Here is a 23267-nt window from a genome sequence, read left to right as displayed (position 1 = left end):
ATGCTGGCACAGATTTTCAACCAGTATGCTGCCTGTACTGATTTTTTCCATTATTTGCTGCCAATGATACTCACTTTGATCTTTCCCTCCTCCTCTTTTTCCCCATGTACTCTTTCTGAATCACTCAGGCTTAGGAACCAGAAAAAGAAGCCCTTCGTTGTAAGGCTAATCCTAGGATTTCTAGGTTTCTTTGGACTCAAATTCTGCCATGAGCAGCCTGGACCCCACAGGCCTTGTTGACGCCTTCCTCACTGTGTTCCCAAGCTCATGTCTTTTCTCCATACTTCCCATGCCAAATAGACATGATTTTTGATTCCTTCTCTTTTGTTGAATCTGCCAAATGTGAAATCCAGATGATTCCACTAATGTCAGACACCACCAACCTCTGAACAGTCCCATTATGCTTACCTTTCTTGCTGCACTGTGTCAGCAACAAGCTTATTTCATGTGAAAGTAAATGGGTTTCACAAGCGCTGGAAATAGCATTTGTTGTCTGTTAGTGAAAATATGAGTGTGGGTCACAGTTGAGAAGGATTGTTTAGATATTGGGGGTCTTGATGCTCTGTGAGGAATGAATACAACCCCTAGGTGAAATAACCCAACAAAATGAGCTCTTCCAATACCCAGGGAAGACCTTCTGGAGCCATGAGGAAAGGATGTTACTTCTGTTGCAGGGCAGTGCAACACTAATGAAAAGGTGAGAGGGAGGGATGCATATACCTGACAAAAGATTCCCTCCCAGAATTAATAGTTACGTTGACAGTTCACTCTGTGAACTGTCATTCTAGCACCCAAAGATAATGATTACAACCAGCTCTTACGGGGCACTTTTTATAACTGGTGATGTTCTAAGTATTATACATGATTTTTGTCATTTAATCCTCAGCGCCATGCTATAGAGGAATACTCGTATTATCTGTATTTTAAAAAATGAAGTCCCTTATCTAAAATTGTACAGCTGGTAAGTGTTGAAACTAAACTTTGAACCCAGACAGACTAGTTTCAGACTTTTACTTTTATCCTATATTAATTCCATTTAATGACAATACTTCTAAAATATCAGTGCCTTTCACAGTACTAGCAGACAATAGATGCTCAATGAATATGTGCTGAAAGAAAATATTTGCTAAAAAAAAAAAATCTTATCAGAGAAGGGAGTAAAGGATATGGGATATTGTCAGCAGTGACTTTGTCTTCCCAAGACTACAGTCTCAGCTAGGTAGGGCACTAGGTGCGGGCATTTTGTAGGACACCATGGAAGAGATCAAGATCTCCCCTCCTTGTCCCAAAGGTTCAAAATCTCGGAGTCAGAATACAGCTTCTCTGCTCCAGCCACCTTGAACTCTTTATTGTGACTCCTTAGCCATGCCATGTATATCATCCCTCCACACACTGGCTCTTGTCTCCATTGCCTGAAATGTGCTCTCCTCTTTTGTTCACAGGGAAAACTCTTCATCACTGTTTAAGGACCACTACTTCTCTATCATTTTATCTGACTTCTGCTTTACCTTTTTGAGTCAAAAGTAGCTGTCCTTTCACATTTCAGTTTATATCCAACTCTGCCATTTTGCATTCTTGGCTAACATTTACCACCTATTTTCCCCACTCAAAGGTGAGCTCTTTGCAGGAAGAGTCATGTATCCTCAGTGTATGTATCCACAATACCAAGCATATCCATAAGGTCAAGCATAGTTCCAGATGCATTCTGGGTACTCATTAGCACAACTGCACCAAATTGTAGTTCTTGCTTGCTACCCTTTGCTCTGTTGTTCCAAAGGCTCAGTGGGCCTGCTTGGGGAGCTCAGGGCCAGAACAATTACAAGGAATGGGCTGCCTATCCTTCTCAAGTTAACTGGCCACCAGCCACTTGCTCCAGGGGAGGGTCAACTTGATTTAAAGGTGCAAGATTGAGGAAGAGTATGTCATGAACTTGACTAAATGATTCTCTTAACCAGTGTCAGCCCATTGAACTGTCTCTTCAATTTTAACTGTTCCATCAGTCAAACAGCTTACTCAGCTTTTCAGAGGCCTATTACTTGTTCTGAAAACATTGGCAACATTTTGGCCTCCAAACTGACTTTAAGCCTGTTATAGATAATGTGTTCTCTCTGGATTAGGTGACACATCTTGGTCGTATTGGAGAAACATCAGTTATGTCCGTGCCTTGGCTGGTAACAGCCAGAATTGAGGGTGTGCCAGCTTGCACCTCATTGCTAACAGACTCCTTAATTAACCTGCTAAATCTAGTGCACAATTCACTGTTGTCTTAGAATTGAGATGCATAATATGCACACTTGTTCTTCCTCTACACTTTTTTATTTGCTCAGGTTATTAGATAGTCAAATTCTCTTGGGTTCTGCATTAAACCTTGTCAAAAGAAGCAAGAATTTGAGAAACACCCAATGGAGTTGATTTCTTTGACGAGACTTGCTATTGCTGCATTTACCCCTCGATAATTGAGTTTCTCTTCCTCCTAGTATTTAAACACATCAACTCACTTAATCTTAAGTGTCTCCTTTTCTTGTAATGTCTCCATTCTCATAAACTACTGTTTGTAAAATAAAAGGCTGAAGAAGCCCCTTTCGTTTTCCTTTTATGGAGGCCTGTGCAGTGAGAATGGAATCTCTGCCTTTTCATGCTTCTTGGGCTATGCATATGCATGCCTCCTGTTTGTCATGCCTGAAATAAATTTTCTACCTGTGTTTTTGCTTCATGCTTTGCACACAGTGCCCCAAATTGCTACTCCACGGGAAACTAAGCCAAGGACACGTTGTGTTCCATTTTCATGATGAAATGTAGATTTCCCATTGAACCTAATCAACCTTCATTTCAAAGGGTTGACAAAGCAGATACTTAAAGAATTCACTTGGTGTTAAATTTATGGTACTGAAAAAGAGTCCATTCCAAGAATATTCTCTGATTCTAAAGCTATAGAATTTTTATTTGATTGTTTATTGAATTACATTTTCATTCACTTCAAGTCCCTGCTTCTCAATTCTGTGTCCCGCATAGAGAGACAAACTTGTTGATAGTCACATTGATCTCCGTAACATTCTGTCCCAGACTGAAAACATCTAGTCTTTCAGTCATGCTTCCATCAGATAATTTTTATAGCCATTGATATATCTGAGATTTTGCATGAAAAAAATATGGTCTTTTTCTAGTCAAGAAGTAGAAATAATGTACTTTGAGTTAGTAACCAGGTGCCAGAGATGTGCTAGATTTTAACATCTGCTAAATCATTTTTTTTGCAACTCTGGGGGGTGGGTGCTGTTGTCTCTTTTTCACAAATAAAGGTGTCTGGACTTAAGCTTCTATGCTCTTCCCCCAAAACACAAATAGCAGAGGAAGCAAACTCAGGCTTGCCTTTCCCCAGAGCAATTGCTTTTTTACATTCTGTAAAATGTTTTTCCCTAAAAACATTGTTGGTGTGGGAAGGCCAACAGTATTTAGAATATCAAATGAGACAAAATTCTTCCTGCTTACCCTAGAAGTGACCCAAGAATCACTCTCAACACAGCATCTAAGTAGCCGCTATTGATTAATTAGTACTAGTATGCAGACTGAAAATTATTTGCCATTCTGTCTGCAAAGCAAGTGTGGACTTTATTACTAGACCATAAGGTTCATACCCTAACCCACTCTCTCAGCGAAGTAGCTCCAATGAAGAGGGGATGGTAATGCAGAGACCTAAGGCACAAAGACTCACAGACCTGAGGAAGCAAGGGTGGTGTCAGCAGGAGTCATGAGTGACACAAACAAACGACACACAAATAAGACATTTTGTGTGTCATTCAGCCAGTTGTGAATTCCTCTGGCAAAAAAAAAAAAAAAAAAAAAAAAAAAAAAAAAAAAAAAGTTTATTTACCTTGGAAGTATCCCATAAAGATATAGCAACCAGATTTCTCTCCCACTTGAATTCACTCTTTCACGTCACGCTATACATAATATATAATTATGTAACTTAATGATTCATACCCAATTACATGGTTGTTCTCACCCAGTTTGCACATGCTTCCTAACATCATTGTGTACTTGGCTACCCACTCAGCATCCATTTTCTTCTTTCTAGATCACATCAGCATTTGCTGCCCACTTTCTCCCTCCAGCATCTTCCGCAGCCTAGTCATACATTGTGTGCATCAGGCCTTCACCAGCATGCTAAGATTTGTCCAAGAGTCTTGATGTCCTAAACGCAAGTGACATGTAAAGCTTGGATCCCAAGGTCAAACAGCATGACTTGTGGATAACGTAAGTAGGTAAAAATATACACGCCTTTCTCCTTCACTCATATGCCATTTTAGAACACTTGATTAACTATATCTATAAAATGAGAAGTTTTTTTTTGCTCTCTAAAACTGAGCCTGCTTCTAAGCGGGGTTAATATGGACAACAGTAAAGCCCTGGTTGTTCTGAAGTCTAGTATGGATTTGGTTATGTGAAGTTGAAGGTACAGCCCTGGAACCAAGCAGAATTGCTTTGCATAATAGAGAAGAAAGTTGGCAAGGAAAGATCCAGGAGTAAATGACAGGCAAAAGGGCAGTTGTATAATTAGATGCAGAGAAACTCCAGTAGTGGCATGCCTGAGAAGTGAATTGGAGGTATAGACGTGTTTAGTGGGAATATTTAAGAGATTTTTTTGGTGTGAGATGTCACACATAAAACTCCTACTTCATCATTTGTTGATACCAGCCCCTATTTTGGCATGATTCCTTCGGTGGACTTGGAAGAGGTACTAAGCTCTCTGTATCCAGGGTAAGTGAGGCAAAAACAGAGGGAGCAAGTTTTTATGCAGGAGCTGCAGGGGTTGCAGAGGCGAGTCTCAAAGAACCTCAGAGAGACATTTTGGAGTCTGAATTGGAATTATCTGAATCAAAGTGTCTAGATTACTAGTACAGCATTTCCCAATCTAGGATTCCTTTTGTGAAACAGAACACACACAAAACTTCAGAAATTATTTTCTCAACCCTCTCAAGATTGCCAATATCTAGTATCATTCTAGGTATGTGGAAGAGAAGCAAAGTTACTATATAATATGGATGTTTTAGTGCAAGGGTCAAACTACTACTGGTGCCAAATCCAGCCTATTGTATGCTTTCGTAAGTAAAGGTTTGTTGTAACACAGATGCTCCCATGTGTTTATGTATTGCCTATGGCAGTTTTCATGTACGACCGACAATGCCTAAAACATGTTTTGTGTGGACCTTTCATTAAAAGTTTACCAACTCCTGTTTTAGGGCATTAGGTCTTTATTAAGCCTTAAATTTTTAGGAGACCCTAGTTGAGAAAGGCTGATTGGTGACATCTTAGATTAAGTAATCAACTTAGAATGGAGCCAGGAATGTGTCCTCACCTCAGATGAACACTAGCAGGAGATATTTACTGTACAGACCATTCTGGTCTTTGCCAAGACGACAGTTGAGACTTAGTCACATTTGAAAGAAAGTAGACTAAAAAGAGAAAAACGTTACAGTTGTAACTTTGCCAGAATTCCAGTCTATTTATGACATGGCCTAGGAAACTTAAACCCAGTTGGGAAACAACTCCCATGAAAGAGTCTATAATGGCCATAGATTTATCAGAACTGAAGGAGAATTCAAATATACACAGTCCCCTTTCTCAGAGAGACATGTTTCTTCTAAATTTAGATATGCAGTGGTGGCAGGCCCAAGCACCAGTTTGGGGATTTTTTTTTTTTTTTTTTTTTTTTTTTTTTTACCCATATTGCACATTCAAAACCTCTTTTTTGCCTTGGCCTATTTAGAGTCCTTGTACCTGGTGCCTGAGAACCAAATTGGATGTGGGCTCTGTTTAGAGATACAGCCTCTTTGAGCTTTGTATGCAGATACTTATCAATCTTGTGCCTCAGTGGCCCCACCATGTCTTTTCCTGTGGCATTGTTTAATCCTAAGACTTCTGTTCTTTAAGAAGGTTTGTACCCTTGCCTTGACATCCCTTTTAGCTGGGGCATTACCCTTGGAAGGCTCTAAAACAGAGGTTGCCATTGATGTTTCTGAAGTCTATGCCCCTAAGCACATCTGCCATGCAATTCTTATTTTTCCTCTGCTTTTAGATGATACAAGCCTTGAGTAACAATTTTTTCACTGTAATATTTTTCTCCAATAATGGGATATGTCTCTAATGCTTCATTTTCCTTGCTAGTTTCTCTATGCCTTTTAAGAAAAGCTCAGCTGAGATTTTGACAGTTTAACTTTCTTCTTTAGTTAGTTCCTTTCCTTCTCTACCATGACATGGTGGAAGGCTAGCAGTATTAGCTGGACTAAGCACTCTCTTTCCTCTCTCCTTTTTGATCTGTGCCCTAGACAGGGATGATACTCAAGTATTTGACAATTAGAAGGGCACAGTCACTAACAAATAGAAAGAAATGCTGACTGTAAAGAAGACATATGGCCATGCTGGTATACACTTGTGCTGAATATCAGCCCAGCCCTAGACATTGGCTTTTTAAAAATTTATGAGATATATATATATATAAAATAGTGGGAGGCTTCACAGTAAGACATGATAAGTCAGTGAGCTCTGGTCAATAAGGTAATCTGTTGTTCAAGCAAATCCACTTTGGCTTCCAAACCTGGAGTTGGTAAACCTAAGTGGTAGTATTGCAGCAGACCAACATCTAAACTGGAACAGGATTTCATCTTTTGTTATTTTCCCCAGGTCCCTGTTAGTATTTTTTCCGTATTCCTCATATTCTCTTAGAGGCCAAATTTCACAAATTTTGGCCTACTTCAATAGCTGCATCTGCACCATTGTGTGCTGGAGCTGACTTGCATTGACTCCTAGAGCTGGCTGTGCACATCTCTTCCAACTTTGTGTTCAGTAACTTTACACTGGATGCTTGAAATCAGTCATGGAGGGAGTATTCATATCTCAGAAATTGGCAAATGCTACAAATAAGGTTATTATTATTTTCCAGAGAGTGGGTTGTTAAACAATAACCAACACAATTCCACCTACAATAACTAGTCTCCTTGAAATTTACCCCCATAACGCTGCAAGTATTTTAAGTTGATCTTTACTAAAGTAGTCTAATTTTTTCTCCTGAAACCTTTTGTATAGCTATTCCAACTTTCAAGAAGTGGTCCCAGTTGCTCTTTCATAAATTACCTTCAGCTTTAAAAGGAGGGTTTTCTTGGATTCAGGCTTCCTTTAGGATTGGTTGAGCTCTTATTCCTTGCTCTGTGGGATTTCTTTGGACTAGAGCAACACTTTTGTACCTAAAACAAAACATTTCCTTTGCTTTTCTAATCTCTTCTCTTTGAGCCATTTGATGTAGAAACATCTCATTTTCCTTTTTATATTTGTCTATTGACATCCAAGATTTTATTTTCACATTCAGATGGGTATAGGCAGTTCTCTAAGAGTTCCTAAGGAATTTTTTATATTTCTTCTACAGCTTCTGATATGGTATTAAGATAATTCATATTTTTAAAGCAAAGTCCATTTCTTTTCTTAGCAAGCTTGATTCCTGGGGACTACTCCAGACAAAGACCTTTTTAGCTTTTAAATTCATAATCGTAATCACTGCAATTTTTAAAAATTACTTAACCTAAGAAGACACCCTATTTTTTTTTTTTTTTTTTTTTTGAGACAGAGTCTCAGTCTGTTGCCCAGACTGCTGGAGTGCAGTGGCACAATCTCGCGTCACTGCAGCCTCTGCCTCCCGGGTTTAAGCAATTCTCCTGCCTCAGCCTCCTGAGTAGCTGGGACTACAGGTGCATGCTGCCATGCCTGGCTAATTTTTTGTAATTTTTAGTAGAGACGGGGTTTTACCATGTTGCCCAGGCTGGCCTTGAACTCCTGAGCTCAGGCAATCCGCCTGCCTCAGCCTCCCAAAGTGCTAGAATTACAGGCATGAGACACCACGCCTAGCCACCCTATTCTTTATAAAATAAAGATTCCTATTCTTTAAAAAATGCTCATTAATAAAATCCACCATCCTTTTGTGGATGAGAAGACAAAGTCTGGGTGTTTAAAACCTGAGGTCTTGGACAAAACCTAGGTTAATTAGTAAATCTGGAGCCAACCCAGTATCATGACACCGAGGATAACCTTTGGCAACTCATGAACATGCTGCACAATCTAAGAAGTTAGCATCTCCCCACTTCTCAGGCTTTGAATGCAATTCAAAATAAATAATATAAAATGATAAAATAATATAGAAAAACTAACTTCTAGAATGTACCTCCTCTTCTTTGCAACTAATTTTCTTTCAAATGTCAGCTCTAATATCACCTCTATGAAGATTCTCTGACTCTCCAGTGTATTTGGTCTTCCCTCTGTACTTTTGTTGGTTCTGTTTTATTATACCTGTATTGCGTAATAATTCTTTCTTTCATTGTTCTATAACACTAGGAAGTAATCTTCCTTGACGAGAATATCTTTTATTCTTCTTCATAACCCCAGGACCTAGGGCAATGTCTGTTGCATTGTTGGAACTTTATAACATTTGGTTGATAATAGAATGCAGCATTTGTTCTAGGATTTGTCCAGTTTACATAAAAAAAATTAAGAGATATCATGGAAAATCAGTTATTTGATGCAGTGTCCTCCATTTGAAAGTTACTACTCCTTTAGTTTGACCTGGTAGTAGAGCAAATTAAAGGTAGTTATGCTGCCATTGAGAGGAATTGTTCCATTTTATTCTTCTTCTCCAATGAGTCCAAAATCTACTTGGAATTTTCCATTGGAGGGTGTGATAGTAGAAGGATACAGAGTAACATCTTGCTTGGGCGGTCCAATGACTTAGTCTAATTCACAAATACACCCATGTTTTTATGATCTAAGGAAATGGGTTCAGGGTTTGAAGTCAGACAATCTGGATTTCTACTGCTTGGTTGTACCAATTAACGGCTGTGTGCTCCTAAGCAGGTCATTTAATCTCAGTGAGCCTTTGCTTGCTTATTCATAAAATGGACGTAATATCTATTCCCAGGAGCTGATTTGAAGATTATATTCGATACTTTGTAAACATTTATTCTCTAGAAATCAGTATTTTTATGGGAGTGATGATTGCTAGAGTCAGCTAGAGTTAACTTGTGGGCTTGGACCCTATTAAGTAAAAGAGAAACCCAGTATAATTATGAATCAACTGCCGTTTCTCCTCTGACATTTAGAGATATTCATCTTTCTCATCACAAAAAGATTTAGCTTGGAAATAGCCCTGCTTCATGGCTCATCCTGAAGTGAGATTTTTTTTTTGTCTTTGTTGAAAGTTTGAACTGATACAATTCCACTGCTTCTCTGCCTCTAAATCAGACCACATAGGCTTCTTTTACCTTCAAGTCCCTCTCTCAAAAAAAAAAAAAAAATATATATATATATATATATATATATATATACTTCAATCTCTTTCTTGTGATTGTATAACTCAGAAATGTCTAAAGCTATAAGCTTCAAACTTGGCAGTGTACTTATCCTCACAAAGACAGAAAAATCAAGGAAAATTTGAAGGAGAAAAATTTCACTTTTTTTCTTTTAAGTTCTTTAAATTAAAAAAAAAATAACATGGAGTTGTTATTTATATGTTTTCATTCTCCTTGCTAATAACATCATATTATGGCCTAAGGAGATTTCAATATCACTAGACTATTGATATATAGGATACAGAAAATTCCTATTCTAATCAAAGATGGTGTATAAAGCTTGTTCTGGTCCCTGTAAGCAAAAAATGCTTTTCATCTTCTCTTGGAGTCTGTATCCAGGTCTAATAATGAAGTCATATTTTGGTAAATAAAGAGAAGATTTTCTTCAAGGTATTATCCCACCTCAAAATCCTCCCTAATTTTAGCACAAATTAAATTTTAATTTCAGGTCTTCCTTTACCTACAAAGCTTTATTTTTTGTGAAAAGACAAATGGTAGTTATTAACCATGAACTCTTCTGAATAAATAAAGAATCTGAAAAAGTTTTTGAAAAGATTTGGAGGAGATTGTATATATGGGCATGGTATGTAAAATTAGCAAGAAGAGGCTGGGGAAGTAAAATAAAGAGAATGAAGCAGTTACCATATAATTGACAATTTTATGTATGAAAGAAGGGACATACTTAACTGGAACTCATATACATGGAATGAGAATTCAAAGGTCACCCTATAAAGTATGGGAAAAAAGAAGCAGTAAGAGTCTTGGTCAGGAGAGGGAGTGGAGAGAACAAAGTGGGAATGTGAGATAAAGAACAGAGAGATGCCCAGAGGACTTACTTACATCTTGTTCCTTGTCCAAGAGTGACAGACATGTGTGGTGGGGCAGGCTTGGCTGGCTGAGTTTTCCTATAGAATAATTTATTGTGTCCTTTTGTAGGTTTTCAATCAGCCATCAGATTTCCATGTGCTGAACACAGAAGATACAAAAAGTCCACATAGGCAGCTAATCACCAGGTTCCTCTTTTTCTAGGTCTTCTCATCAGGAGTGATTCACAATTTTTAGTTGTGCATGCACACGCATACGAGCAAGAGAGAGAGAGATAGTGACTAAGGGCATAGGTTCTGGAGTTAAACTGTGTGATTGCAAACACTAACACTATTCCTTACTAGATGTGCAAGTTACTTAACCTCCATATGCTTCAATTGCTTCATCTGTAAAATAGAGATAATAATGGTACCTACCTCATTGGCTGTTTTGGTAACTAAAGAATTCATATATTTAAATATATAGTAATATATTCTATCAATTTTGCCCTGTTGTAACTCTGGAAAAAGATGTCATGCATAATTATACTACCTGATTGTATACAGCTTCTTAGTAGTCTATCAAATGATTGGTGACCAGCATATACATTGACTACACTTGGATCAGATTTGTTTATTGTCCAATCAGTGGTCAACCCTTTTTTATGAACAGCTGAGGGCTATTTCCTGCAGGAGAAGGCTGTGGGCAGATAGTTGTCCTTAGGTGGTTATGTGGTTTCGCTGTGTCGCCACCCAAATCTCATCTTGAATTGTAATTCCCATAATCCTCATGTGTTGTGGGAGGGACCCAGTGGGAGGTAATTGAATCATGGGGACAGCTACTCCCATGCTGCTGTTCTCATGATAGTGAGTGAGTTCTCACGAGAGCTGGTGGTTTTATAAGGGGCTTTTTCACCTTTTGCACTGTACTTCTCCTTTCTGCTATCATATGAAGAAGGAAATGTTTGTTTCCCCTTCTGCCATGATTGTAAGTTTCCTGAGGCCTCCCCAGCCCTGTGGAACTGTGAATTAATTAAACCTCTTTCCTTTATAAGTTACTCAATCTCAGGTATGTCTTTATTAGCAGTGTGAGAATGGACTAATACAGAAGGGATGGTGAATGTGTCAAGTTCCATGACTGACAAGCCCATGTTAGGAGGGATTAGTATAAAGAAGATGCCTTATCTAATTAACTAAATCCATCTATCATGCTGGTATTAAAATCTCTGACACTTCTTTCTTTCTCGTTTAACTCTGTAATTACTTCAATTACACATTTCTTCAATTATAATAATTATGTATTATTTGTATTGAAGACATTCTTAGGTGGTACAATATTGGCAACATAATCTCTAAGTTTCCTTCCTGTTTTGATATTGAATTTCAGTGTCTTTATAATAATACCTATTAGTTTTGTGGCCAGAATCTTGTCCCTCTTGTTTATTGCTATTTTTTCATCATTAGAATTGTGCTTGACTTGTGACAAGGGCTCAATAAACATTAGTTGAATGAATGAATAAAAAGGAGGCTTAGAAGGGCAAAGTAGTCAGGTGTTGGGTGATGATTGGCCATACATTTCATGGGTCTCCCTCTTATGTTAGTGTCTAATGTTCTTCTATTTTAAGATGGAAATGTACCCATTATTCATTTTTTTTTTACCGTTTTTTTTTTTTTTTTTTTTGTTACTGGACCACAGTAAAGCCTCTGGAGGTCATGCAGTGAGCACAGCCAAGCCCTGAATAGGCAGGAATAAGGGATGGAGGTGCTTACACTGGCAGTTGAACTGGCATATTGTTGTTTTTTGGAAAAAAACTATCCCCAAAGTCACTCTGCAGTTGCCATGGATACTATCTTGGGTGCTCTGAAGTGTCATTCCACAGTGAAAAGAATCATGCAGAGTTGGGCTTAAATCCCAGGTCTACTCTTTATTGCTGTATGTCCTTGAACAGGCTATTTAAACTTTCTAGAGCCTCGGTTTCCTCATTTTAAAAATGCATAGATAGCAGAGTTGGTTTGAGGGTGATAATAATAATGGTTGCCATATAGTAAACATTTCCCGTTTACTAGTCAAAGTGCTACCTGTCTAATCCTCCTCAATTATTCTGTGAAGTAGGTTTTATTACTCCTGCCTAAAAGATGAGAAAACTGAGGTGTGAAGAGGCTAGCTAACTTGTCAAAGATCATACAACTAGTAAGAGATGGAACTAAGATTTGGCTTGAATCTCATACCTTGGCCAGAGATAATTTATGGAAAAATGGCTGGCACATATCATGCATTTAGTAAATAGAACTATCTCATTCTCATCATTTCTTTCCTTGTCAGAGAGCTTTTAAGACCTTCCTTTCCACCCACCCCACTTCTTCATACATACTCACGAACTTTAGAGACCTTGTAAATGAAGTGAGACCACAGCCAACAAAACTGGCTGCTTTCTAGTCAATGTCAGGAAAGGCAAGTCTGTTTCCTTGATTTTAGGATCATTCAGGGGTTGATATGTATCTTATAGTGGCATGCTCAGATCCCAACATCTGGGTAACAATGGACAAGGGTAGGCTTCTCTGCCTAAGTAAACACAGAGAAATGGTGTGTTAGGGCCTTTTTCCTACTTACCATTGTGCATCGGCATGCCTTTTCAAGCCCCCTAAGCAAGATATGAGAGATTCTATATAAAACCAAATTTGATTCTGTCCTCTGGATCAAATAAATGATTACACCCTGGAGGGCTAAAACTATTATACAAGAAGAAAGGGAAGAAGAGGGTAAATGCTGAGTTCGGGAATAATTACTGCCAAAGGTGAAGGCGATTGACTGGGAGTATGATACCTGTGTAATTGAGGCAAAGCGAATATAAAAATCTGTGCGTGTTTCTAGAGTGTGCATTCAGAGGTCCTTGGCGACTGGTGTGTACCGCAGGTGGGTGCTTAAATGTCTGCTTCTCTTGGATCTTTGCTTTTATAATCTGCTTTTACAAGGCCTATTTAAGGAGTCCACTTTACTGCTGGCAGGGGAGTGGAGCACAATAAAGCTATATTTTAAAAATAATTCCAGTTATCTTAAATTTCTTATGGCATTCCAAGAGTATTAAATCTGCAGACAAAGGTAATGTGCAACTCTCTCCTGACCTTAAAAAGGACTTCTGGTAATGGTTGAGTTTCTCAACATAAGCTCTGATGGTGGAGTGAGTGGGAGGGAAGCCCAGCGAGCCTGACCTGGATCTGCCTGCGTAATCTCCTGGCTTGGGGGTGGTGGGATTCTATTCTTTGTTAGAAGCCGGACTTTTTTTCTGATTTTCTTTAGAAGCCTATTTCAGATTATCATTTTGGACTCTAGGGAGAATTACATCTCAGCCAACCAGTTATACTGAACAGATAAACAAGGGGCAAGGCAAGGTTATAATTGAAGAAATTCTGTCTAAGATCTTGGCTTCCTCGTCTCCCTGTCCACTTTCTAGGTTGCTGATATGGTTTGGCTCTGTGTCCCCACCCAAATCTCATTCTTGAATTGTAGTCCCAACATGTGATGTGGGAGGGACCTGGTGGGAGATAATTGAATCATGGGGTGGTTTCCTCCCTACTGTTCTCATGGTAGTGAATAAGTCTCACGAGATCTGATGGTTTGATCAGGGGTTTCTGCTTTTGCATCTTCCTCATCTCTCTTGGGCTACTGCCATCCATGTAAGACAGGACTTGCTCCTCCTTGCCTTAGCCATGATTGTGAGGCTCCCCACCCACATGGAACTGTAAGCCCAATTAAACTTCTTTCTTTTGTAAATCGCCCAGTCTTGGGTATGTCTTTATTAGCAGTGTGAAAATGGATTAATCCAGTTGCCAGTTTCATTTCCACGATGAGTTTGGGGCTCAGTCTGGATGTAATATGGTTTGCTAAAGGAAATGTGCTACTGTGTTGGAAGTTTGGAGCTCATACTGGTTTTCCCTGATTCCTTTTTCTCTTCCTCTTCCTCTCTCTCATCTTCCTCCTTTTCCTCCCTGTCCTCCTCCTCCTTCTTATCTGCTTCCCTGTCTTCCTCGTCTTCCTTTCTTTAATGTCCTTCTCAAATGGACAATAGGTTTCATACACTGTCCTTCCTCTACTGCATTTTTCACTTTACTTTGTTTTCTTTTCCTCATCTGTCAAACCGAACCCATCTCCTATAGTTTTGTTCTGAATATCTCTTCCTTCTCCCTCCACAATATTTTCCATTTCTTCAAAATAATATTACTTATTCACCACCTTTTTCAAAAGAACTCGTATCTTTAATGGTCATCAATCCCTCCACCCCCTGGGAGACAGAAGTGGGGGGTGAAAAGCTTTGTTCCTCAAGATACAGATGGACTGATAGGAGAGGGGAGAATGGAACAGGAAGACTTTCCCCAGGCCACCAGACAAATTAGCCTGGACTGAGTGCAGCCTACTTATTTCTGGATGACTCTGTTGATCCCACCCAACAGGAGACCATTTTGTCAACTGTCTGAACATTTGTATGAAGCCTCGAGTTTATTTATCTGTTGGTTTTCATTCCCATCCCCAATAAGGCTATAATTATTTGCTTTTTGAAAGCAAACACAAATATTGTTAAAAGCCTTCCATAGGTTTACTCATCCACCATGCTAAGAAACACAAAAGGAGCAGCAGGGCAGCAGAGACAACACTGGTGAGAGAATGGTCATGGCAGCACTGCAACCCAGCATTCAGGAAGGCTTTGATTCTGAGAGAAGCAGAAAGTCAGTGGTGAGAACCCAACAAAATACCTGAGCACCAGTCAGCAAAGGAAGAAGTGAGCATGGGGTGGCGGGCCTTGTGAAAGGTGTGGTGAAATGTACTGTGGGCTAGAATTGGTAAAGAGGCAGAAGCCACGCCAGTGTGGGTACAGAATCAACACAGATGGGTGAAGCAGGATGCAGTAAGAAGGCTAAGCTTAGAGGGCTGGGATGGCCTTAGAGCTGCACTACCTAGTCCCCCTTCAAAGAACTAGTTGTCTTAGCTATACAGAGGTCTAGTTGCAGACAGCCTTCAGTCCTCAGGCCACTTAAGGATTGCATCAGCTCTGAAAGTACCTGCCTAAGGTGACCTGAATCTACTGACTGGCAGAGATGGGAAGAAAAAGCCCTGGTCTCTTCAACCCAATGCAGAACCAGTTTGCTGGAGCATTAGAGCCCCAGAGCTTCCTGAGGGATTGGCTGACACTATTGTTTGGGTTTGTATTGCAACTCAGTTCCTCTCACTACCCACAGTTACTTCCCTGATGAGCATCCTCCACAGTAACCTCCATCTCAGTCTGCTTCCTGGAGAACTCAACAGTTGGTACCATGAGTAGTCCAAGAAAGCAGATGTGAAGATGGAATTTTGGAGCTAGGTGACTTACTACCCATCTGGCAATGAGGATCCCATTACCAGCATAGCACAGACAGTCCCTGGCACAAGGCAGAAGTTATTAAAACTTTCACCAGGGTTGAATGGTATACAGTGGAAGAGAATATACTAGCTGATAATGCTGTGCACAAAGTGTTTGAGAAATATGGGAGAAATTGTAACTAGGAGAACAATGGAATTGAGCAGCAATTGCTAAGCTCAATTGATGCACTAGACTGAATGTCAGGAAACCTTGGCCTATGAACCAAATTCTGCCCACTACTTGTTTTTATAAATAAAGTTTGATTGGAACAAAGCCATTTCTATTCATTTACATATTATTCATAGCTCTTTTGCACTACAAAGGCAAGTTGAAGAGTTATGATAGAGAGTTTATGGCCTTAAAGCCTAAAATGATTACTAGGGTCTTTATGAGCCTATAAGGAAAAAGTTTGCTGACCTCTGAACAAGAAGAAAGGACAGGGAAAGAGGAAAGAGAAAGATTATCAAGCAATTGCAAAACGAAGTGTGAAACCCAGAAGACTTTTTTGGCAAAGTACAAAGCGTCTCTCATCTCATGCAGTGGAGGGTAGAAAAAGCTACAGAGCTAAACCAGGACTTATTCAGTGAAGTAGCTGAGCTCCAAAAAAAGGTAAACTCTCAACCAAGGCAGGTCTGCTATGCTAAGGTGAGGACTCTGGTTAGAAAAGAAGAGAACACTGACACACAGGATAAGAGCATCTAGGCTGATGCCTCCAACAATCTTTTTTTTGTTTTTTGTTTTTTTTTTCATTTTTTTATTTTTATCTTTTAATCTTTTTTAAAAAAATTATTATTATACTTTAAGTTCTAGGGTACATGTGCATAACGTGCAGGTTTGTTACATATGTATACTTGTGCCATGTTGGTGTGCTGCCCCCATCAACTCATCATTTACATCAGGTATAACTCCCAATGCCATCCCTCCCGCTCCCCCTCCACATGATAGGCCCCAGTGTGTGATGTTCCCCTTCCTGAGTCCAAGTGATCTCATTGTTCAGTTCCCACCTATGAGTGAGAACATGTGGTGTTTGGTTTTCTGTTCTTGCGATAGTTTGCTAAGAATGATGGTTTCCAGCTGCATCCATGTCCCTACAAAGGACACAAACTCATCCTTTTTTATGGCTGCATAGTATTCCATGGTGTATATGTGCCACATTTTCTTAATCCAGTCTTTCACTGATGGACATTTGGGTTGATTCCAAGTCTTTGCTATTGTGAATAGTGCCGCAATAAACATACGTGTGCATGTGTCTTTATAGCAGCATGATTTATAATACCTCTGAACCTTTTGAGCCTATAAAAGTGCCCCCTATCCCTATTAAGAGCTAGCATACCCTCTTTATTACTTGAAAAAAATGCAGAGATCTCTCCTCTGAGAAACAACATGTGCTTCTCTCAATATCTGTGCTATCTTCTCTCCTGGTCATTAGAACTATGTGTAGCAGCCAGACGTGTGCTGGGCCTGGAAAGAAAGGAAAAAGACTTTGCCTAAGTGGAGCTGGAGGGTTTACACAGCATATACTGGCAGGAGATGGGGGAGTATGTGTGAGACTAGATTCTAAGTCACTTGATCAAGGGGACTAAAAATATGGTTGGTGTATTAGTCCATTTGCATGCTGCTGATAAAGACATACCCAAGATTGGGCAATTTACAAAAGAAAGAGGTTTAATTGGGCTTACAGTTCCACATGGCTGGGGAAGCCTCAAAATCATGGCGGAAGGCAATAAGGAGCAAGTCACATCTTACGTGGATGACAGCAGGCAAAGAGAGTGTGTGGAGGGGAGCTCCTCTTTTTAAAACCACCAGATCTTGAGAGACTCATTCACTGTTAGGAGAACAGTGCAGGAAAGACCTGCCCCCATAATTCAATCACCTCCCACTGGGTTCCTCCCATAACACATAGGAATTGTGGGAGTTACAATTCAAGATGAGGTTTGGATGGGGACATGACCAAACCATATGAGTTGGTTAAGAAAGATTTTATTGAATTAAGAGTATTCTTTTGAGTTACAGGGTTCAATACTATGGCAAGGACCCTAGAGATATGGCAAACTTGTTACAAAGATAGCTCTGGAAACATAAAAATGCAATAGCCCACACCTAGTCAGGATAAAATGTCATAGTTTTTATGGAAGAAGATGGAGGAAATTAATAAAAGAGGCAAGAAAGTAGGTATGCCAAAGTGGATATAATATCTAAAGCCCAAAAGCCCACCTGATATTGTGTTCTATGGGAAGACCCAGCAGGTATACAATTTACCAAGGCCATTAGGAAAGCTCTGATGAGAGGATCACTAACATCAAGAAGTTCAGCAATGGCTGTCGTTTATAGACCAGGGATAATGGTAGGAGAAACCATTACAGAACAAAGCTCACTGATAGCAATGGGATGATTGGATCAACTAAACAGTTGAACCCAGGTAACAGCATTTAACAGTCAGGTGGATGTAATTTTCATAAAAAGCAGCAGGGTTGGAATGGTAGCCAGGAAGATATGATCTGCAGAGAGTTATGAATTGTTAACAGACTGTGGCATCCCTCAGGGCTAAATAAGTGTGCATCTAACAAGGGTTCAACCTGTATCATTTAAAAAGATCATTTAAAAAGATCTCAAGATGGATCATCAGGAGGCTCAGGCAGTCTAAAAATCATGTTTCTTTGCCAACTTTCTTGTCCTGAGACAGTTTTTGGATTCTGAAGCCATTGATTGAAGAGGAGACTGGGCCTGTGGGAGGAAAGACTGCAACACCATGGCAAAAATACACAGTAATAATCTCTCCAGTCCTCCCACAAAGCGATATGTAGCAGTTTGCTCAGGGACATTGTAAAACAGAATACCTAAATATTTCAGGACTGTTGGACACAGTCTTAGAGTCAATATTGATACCTGGAGACATGAAATGTTTTTCTGGTTTGTTAAGATAATATTATATGGGGCTTAGGTTAAACATAAATGTGAAAAAATGCAGCTCATGGGTTCATTGGGTTTGCGATTACCCTGTGGTAATTTCCCCCGTACCCAAAAGTATAAATAAGCTAGAAATATCTGATAATTGTGGAACTTCCATATTTCGGTCCTTGGCCTGTGAGGTAAAAGCTATCTATCATAGTAGGGGGTGGTCAAATGCAAGTGCTTGAACTTCCCTACCCCTAGACAAGATATTAAATAAAAAACAATATTGTATTCCATGGGAGAATAGAAGTTAGTGCTGCCATTAAGGATCTAAAGAAATCAGGAGTGGTAGTCCCCATCATATCTTCATTTAAATCACCAGTCTGGTTCCTGTAGAGAAACCAGACTGATCCCATCACAAACTTAAACAAGTTGTAATCTGTACTGCATCTGCCATGCCAGACGGGGGATCTCTTGCCAAAAAAAGTTAACATGGCCTCAGGTACATGGAATGTGCCCATTGACTTGGCAAATGTGTGGTTCCTTATTCTGGTTAGAAAAGAGGATCAGAAACAGTTTGCTTTCCTATGGACTGGACAACAATATATACATTTATGCCCTCCACATCCCCAAATGCACTCAGGGCTAATTCTACTATCTTTTGTCATAATATAGTCTAAAGAGATTCAGGTCATGTGGACATCCCAAAGAATATCACATTGATATACTAAATCAAAGACATTATGCTAATCACGTTGGGCAAATGAGAAGTGACTAGCATGTTTGAGGTCTTGGTAGCATACAGACTCTCAAGAAGGTAGAAGATAAACTCTATGAAGATTCTAGGGGCCCACAACATCAGTAAAATCTGAAGTCCAGTGATCAGGGGCATTTCAGAACATCCTCTTCAAAATAAATGCAAATTATGCATCTCGTTCCTCCTGTCATAAAGAAGAAAGCAATAGGCCTTTCAGGCCTTGGAATCAGTATAATTCACACTTCTCATATATTACATGATACAAAAGGCTGCTAGCTTTGAATGGGACTAGAATAGAAAAGGGTTCTTCAGCATGTCCAGGATATGGAACAAGCAGCCTGCCACTGGGGTCATATAACATAGCACACCTTACAGTGTTAGAGATATAATTGGTGGGAAAAGATGCCATGTGGAGTTTATGGCACACTCCAATAGGGAATCACATGGTGTCTTGGAGTTCTGGAGCAGGGTCATGCTATCTACAGTGAAGAATTATACTCTTTGAAAAATAGCACTTGGAATGCTACTGGGCCCTAGTAGAGACAGAGTAAAGACAGATCATGGAGCATCAGGTGGTGATGCATCTAGAACTTCTCATCAGGATCTAGATTTGGTCAGGCCTACCAAATTCCATGGTTGAGCAGGCCCAAAAACAATTCGTTGTAAAATGTAGTTGTGCCTTGTACATCTGGGATCAAGTACAAAAAAGACAAGAGGGCATATGCAAGCAGGATGAACAGGTGGCCCAGATCCCATGTCATCCATCACTCTTGTACCAGCGCTTCCCTCTCAGTTCATACCAATGACCTGTGGGATTGCCTTATGACTGGCTAACGAAAGGAGAAAATTAACAGAGCTTTGTTTAAAGATGAGTTAGCTCTGTATGTGGGAGTTGGCTCTTTAAATGGATAATAGGTGCACTACATGGGCACTCAGGGGTGGACTTGAAAGATTGTGGCAAACAATCTTCCAGTAGGCAGAGCTTCAGGCTGAGCACAGTAATACACTTTGTGTTGAGGAAAATAAATGTCCCAGGGTTATAATTTACATAGACTCATGGGCAGTGGAGGATAACCCGGATGACTTATTAGGAATCTGAAGAAACAAGATTTGGAGATTGAGACCAAGAAATTATGGGGTTGAGGCATGTTGGTAAATATACAGAAGTGGAGAGAAAATGTGAAAATTTTTGTACCACATGTTAATATTCATCAGAGAATACCCATCATGAAAGAAACTCTAAATGACCAAGTAGACAAAGTAATTTGGCCAATGGATGTCAATTAGCCTCTTCCATTGGTCACCGCAGTGCTGATCCAATGGTCACATAATGAAGTTTTGCTCATGATCATACAGATGAAACCTACACATGGGCCCAAAAGATTATGCATGGGCTCCTACTTTTCAAGGCTGATCTAGCTACTGCCACTACTGCATACCCAAATTGCCCACAAAGAAGACCAATACTTAGCTTGTAACATGGCACCAACTCTTACGGAGACAAGTGGATACTTGGTGGCAAGCTAAATATATTGGTCCCATTTTATCCTGGAAAGGGGTATCATTTATCCAGAAAAGAATAGACATATGTTCTTAGAATAGACTTTCCTTTTCTTCCCCAGGCAATACCACTGTCTGAGGGCTTAGTATATGACCCTATATAACATCATGTAAGACCAGAAGACCAATTTTTCAGTAATTAGAATTTCGTATGGTATTCTATTCCTATTAGTGAGACTACCCGAGTCTATAAATTGGGTGAAAGCAAAAATGCTCCAGTTATCAATGATCTACTTGAGGAATTTGTGTTTCTGGCACCTACAGATTTAAAGATCTTTGTCCCCAAATGGAAAACACATTATAAAGCAAGCATACCATTGAAGTAAAAATTATAGTCACTGCCTGAGAATTTAGAGTTATTTGTGTCCAACTACCAATAGGCATGAAAAGGCATAATCTTGGCAGGGGAAACTGATCCTGATCCAAGAGGAAATATGATTGCTATTACCTAAGGAATCTATTTGGCATCCAGCTGATCTACTTGGGTACCTTTTGGTTCTTTGTTGCCTATTTTTAATAGTAAGTGGATGAGTGCAGAAAACTCAGCCTAATAAGGGCATTTGACCAGGAACTCAGACCACTCATGAGTTCCATTTCACACCATCAGGTGAGGTCACACCACCATATAAGATGAAAATCCATTTCACATCCATCAGGTAAGCCACTGGAGCAGAAGAACTAGGTGAGGATGAGGGAATCTACAATGGATAGTGTAACAGGAAGATGATTAGTATTAGTTGTGGCTCTGAGATCAACTCCAGTTTATCACAATAACTGGGGCCAGGACTAGAATGAGGGGACAAGGTGCAAAATTTAGGGAGACATTCAAGGTCATGCAAGTGCTGACCCTGCACCTGTATGATCCTGAGCATGAATGCTTCCTTAAGAATGAAGCATCTACAATCCATCAGAAAAACAAAACATTTATAACATATAGGAGCATAACAAAAATTTTAAGCATATATGAACCTAACAACAGAGCTCCAAAATACATGACATAACAACAGATAGGAGTGAAAGGAGAAACAGATAATTCAACAATAATAGTTTGAGACTTTAATACCTCATTTTAAATAATAAATAGAACAATTAGGCAAAAGGTTAACAAAGAAACAGAAGACATGAACAAGGCAATATTCTAAGTAGATCTGACATCTATGGAATACTTCACTTAACAACAGTATAATACGCAGTCCTCTAAATTACCCACCAAACATTCTCCAGAATATATCTTATGTTAGGCCATAAAACAAGCTTCAATAAATTAAAAAACATGGAAATTCAATAACTTATGTTCTCCAACTATAATAAAATAAAATTAGAATCAGTAACGGAAGAAATTTGGGGATATTAAAATATATAGATATATAAATTAAACGCATTCTCAAACAACCAATGAATCAAGCTAAGGAAATTAGAAAATACTTTGAGATAAATAAAGACAAGGACACAACATACTGAAACTTATGAGATACAGCTAAAACAGGAATTGGATGGAAATCTATAGTGTAAATGCGTATTTTTTTTTTTTTTAAAAAAAGATCTCAAGTCAGTAACCTAACTTCCCACCTTAAAAACTTAGAAAAGAAGAGCAGACTAAACCGAAAGCACACAGAAGAAAGGAAATGAAATTTAAAAAAAGACAAGAGTGGAAATAAATAGAGAATAGAAAAACAATAGAGAAAAATCAATAAAACAGAAAGCTGGAGAGCCAAATCAGGATCTCAATCCATTCACAACTGCCACAAAAAGAATAAAATACCTAGGAATATAGCTAACAAGGGAGGTAAAAGATCTCTGCAATGAGAATTACAAAACACTGCTCCAAAAAATCAGAGATGACACAAACAAATGGAAAATCATTCCGTGCTCATGGATAGAAAGAATCAGTATAGTTAAAATAGCCATACTCCCAAAAGCAATTTATAGATTCAAGGCTATTCCTATCAAACTACCAGTGATATTCTTCATACAAATAGAAAAAAAAACTATCTTAAAATTCATATGGAACTGAAAAACAGCCTGAATAGCCAAAACAAACCTAAGCAGAAAGAAAAAAGCAGGAAGTACTACATTACCTGACTTCAAACTATGCAACAGGTCTACAGTAACAAAAACAGCATGGTACTGGTACAAAAACAGACACATAGACCAATGGAACAGAATAGAGAACCCAGAAATAAGGCCTCCCACCTACAACAATCTGACCTTTTACAAAGCTGGCAAAAACAAGCAGTGGGGAAAGGATTTGCCACTCAATAAATGGTGCTGGGATAGCTGGGTGGCCAGATGCAGAACACTGAAACTGAAATCCTTCCTTACACTATACAAAAAAAATCAACTCAAGATGGATTAGCGACTTAAATGTAAAACATAAAACTATGAAAAGCCTGGGAGATAACCTAGGAAATATTGTTTTGGACATAGGACTTGGCAAAGATTTCATGACAAAGATGCCAAAAGCAATTGCAACACA

At 39.2% G+C, this 23267-nt stretch overlaps 1 long non-coding RNA gene across 1 annotated transcript in view; it reads left to right on the top strand.

Annotated features, from left to right (window-relative positions):
- The first annotated feature begins 4072 nt into the window (after positions 1 to 4072).
- Positions 4073 to 23267, top strand: part of LOC144340475 (uncharacterized) — a 74975-nt gene continuing 55780 nt past the window's right edge. Inside the window, exon 1 of the long non-coding RNA XR_013416634.1 lies at positions 4073 to 4251. This is a non-coding gene — a long non-coding RNA (uncharacterized LOC144340475). The remainder of the gene's footprint in view (positions 4252 to 23267) is intronic.

Source organism: Macaca mulatta, chromosome 1, assembly GCF_049350105.2.
Source record: "Macaca mulatta isolate MMU2019108-1 chromosome 1, T2T-MMU8v2.0, whole genome shotgun sequence".
Classification (NCBI taxonomy): domain Eukaryota; kingdom Metazoa; phylum Chordata; class Mammalia; order Primates; family Cercopithecidae; genus Macaca; species Macaca mulatta.
Note: the sequence above shows the minus strand (reverse complement) of the source record. Positions and strands in the feature narration are given on the sequence as shown.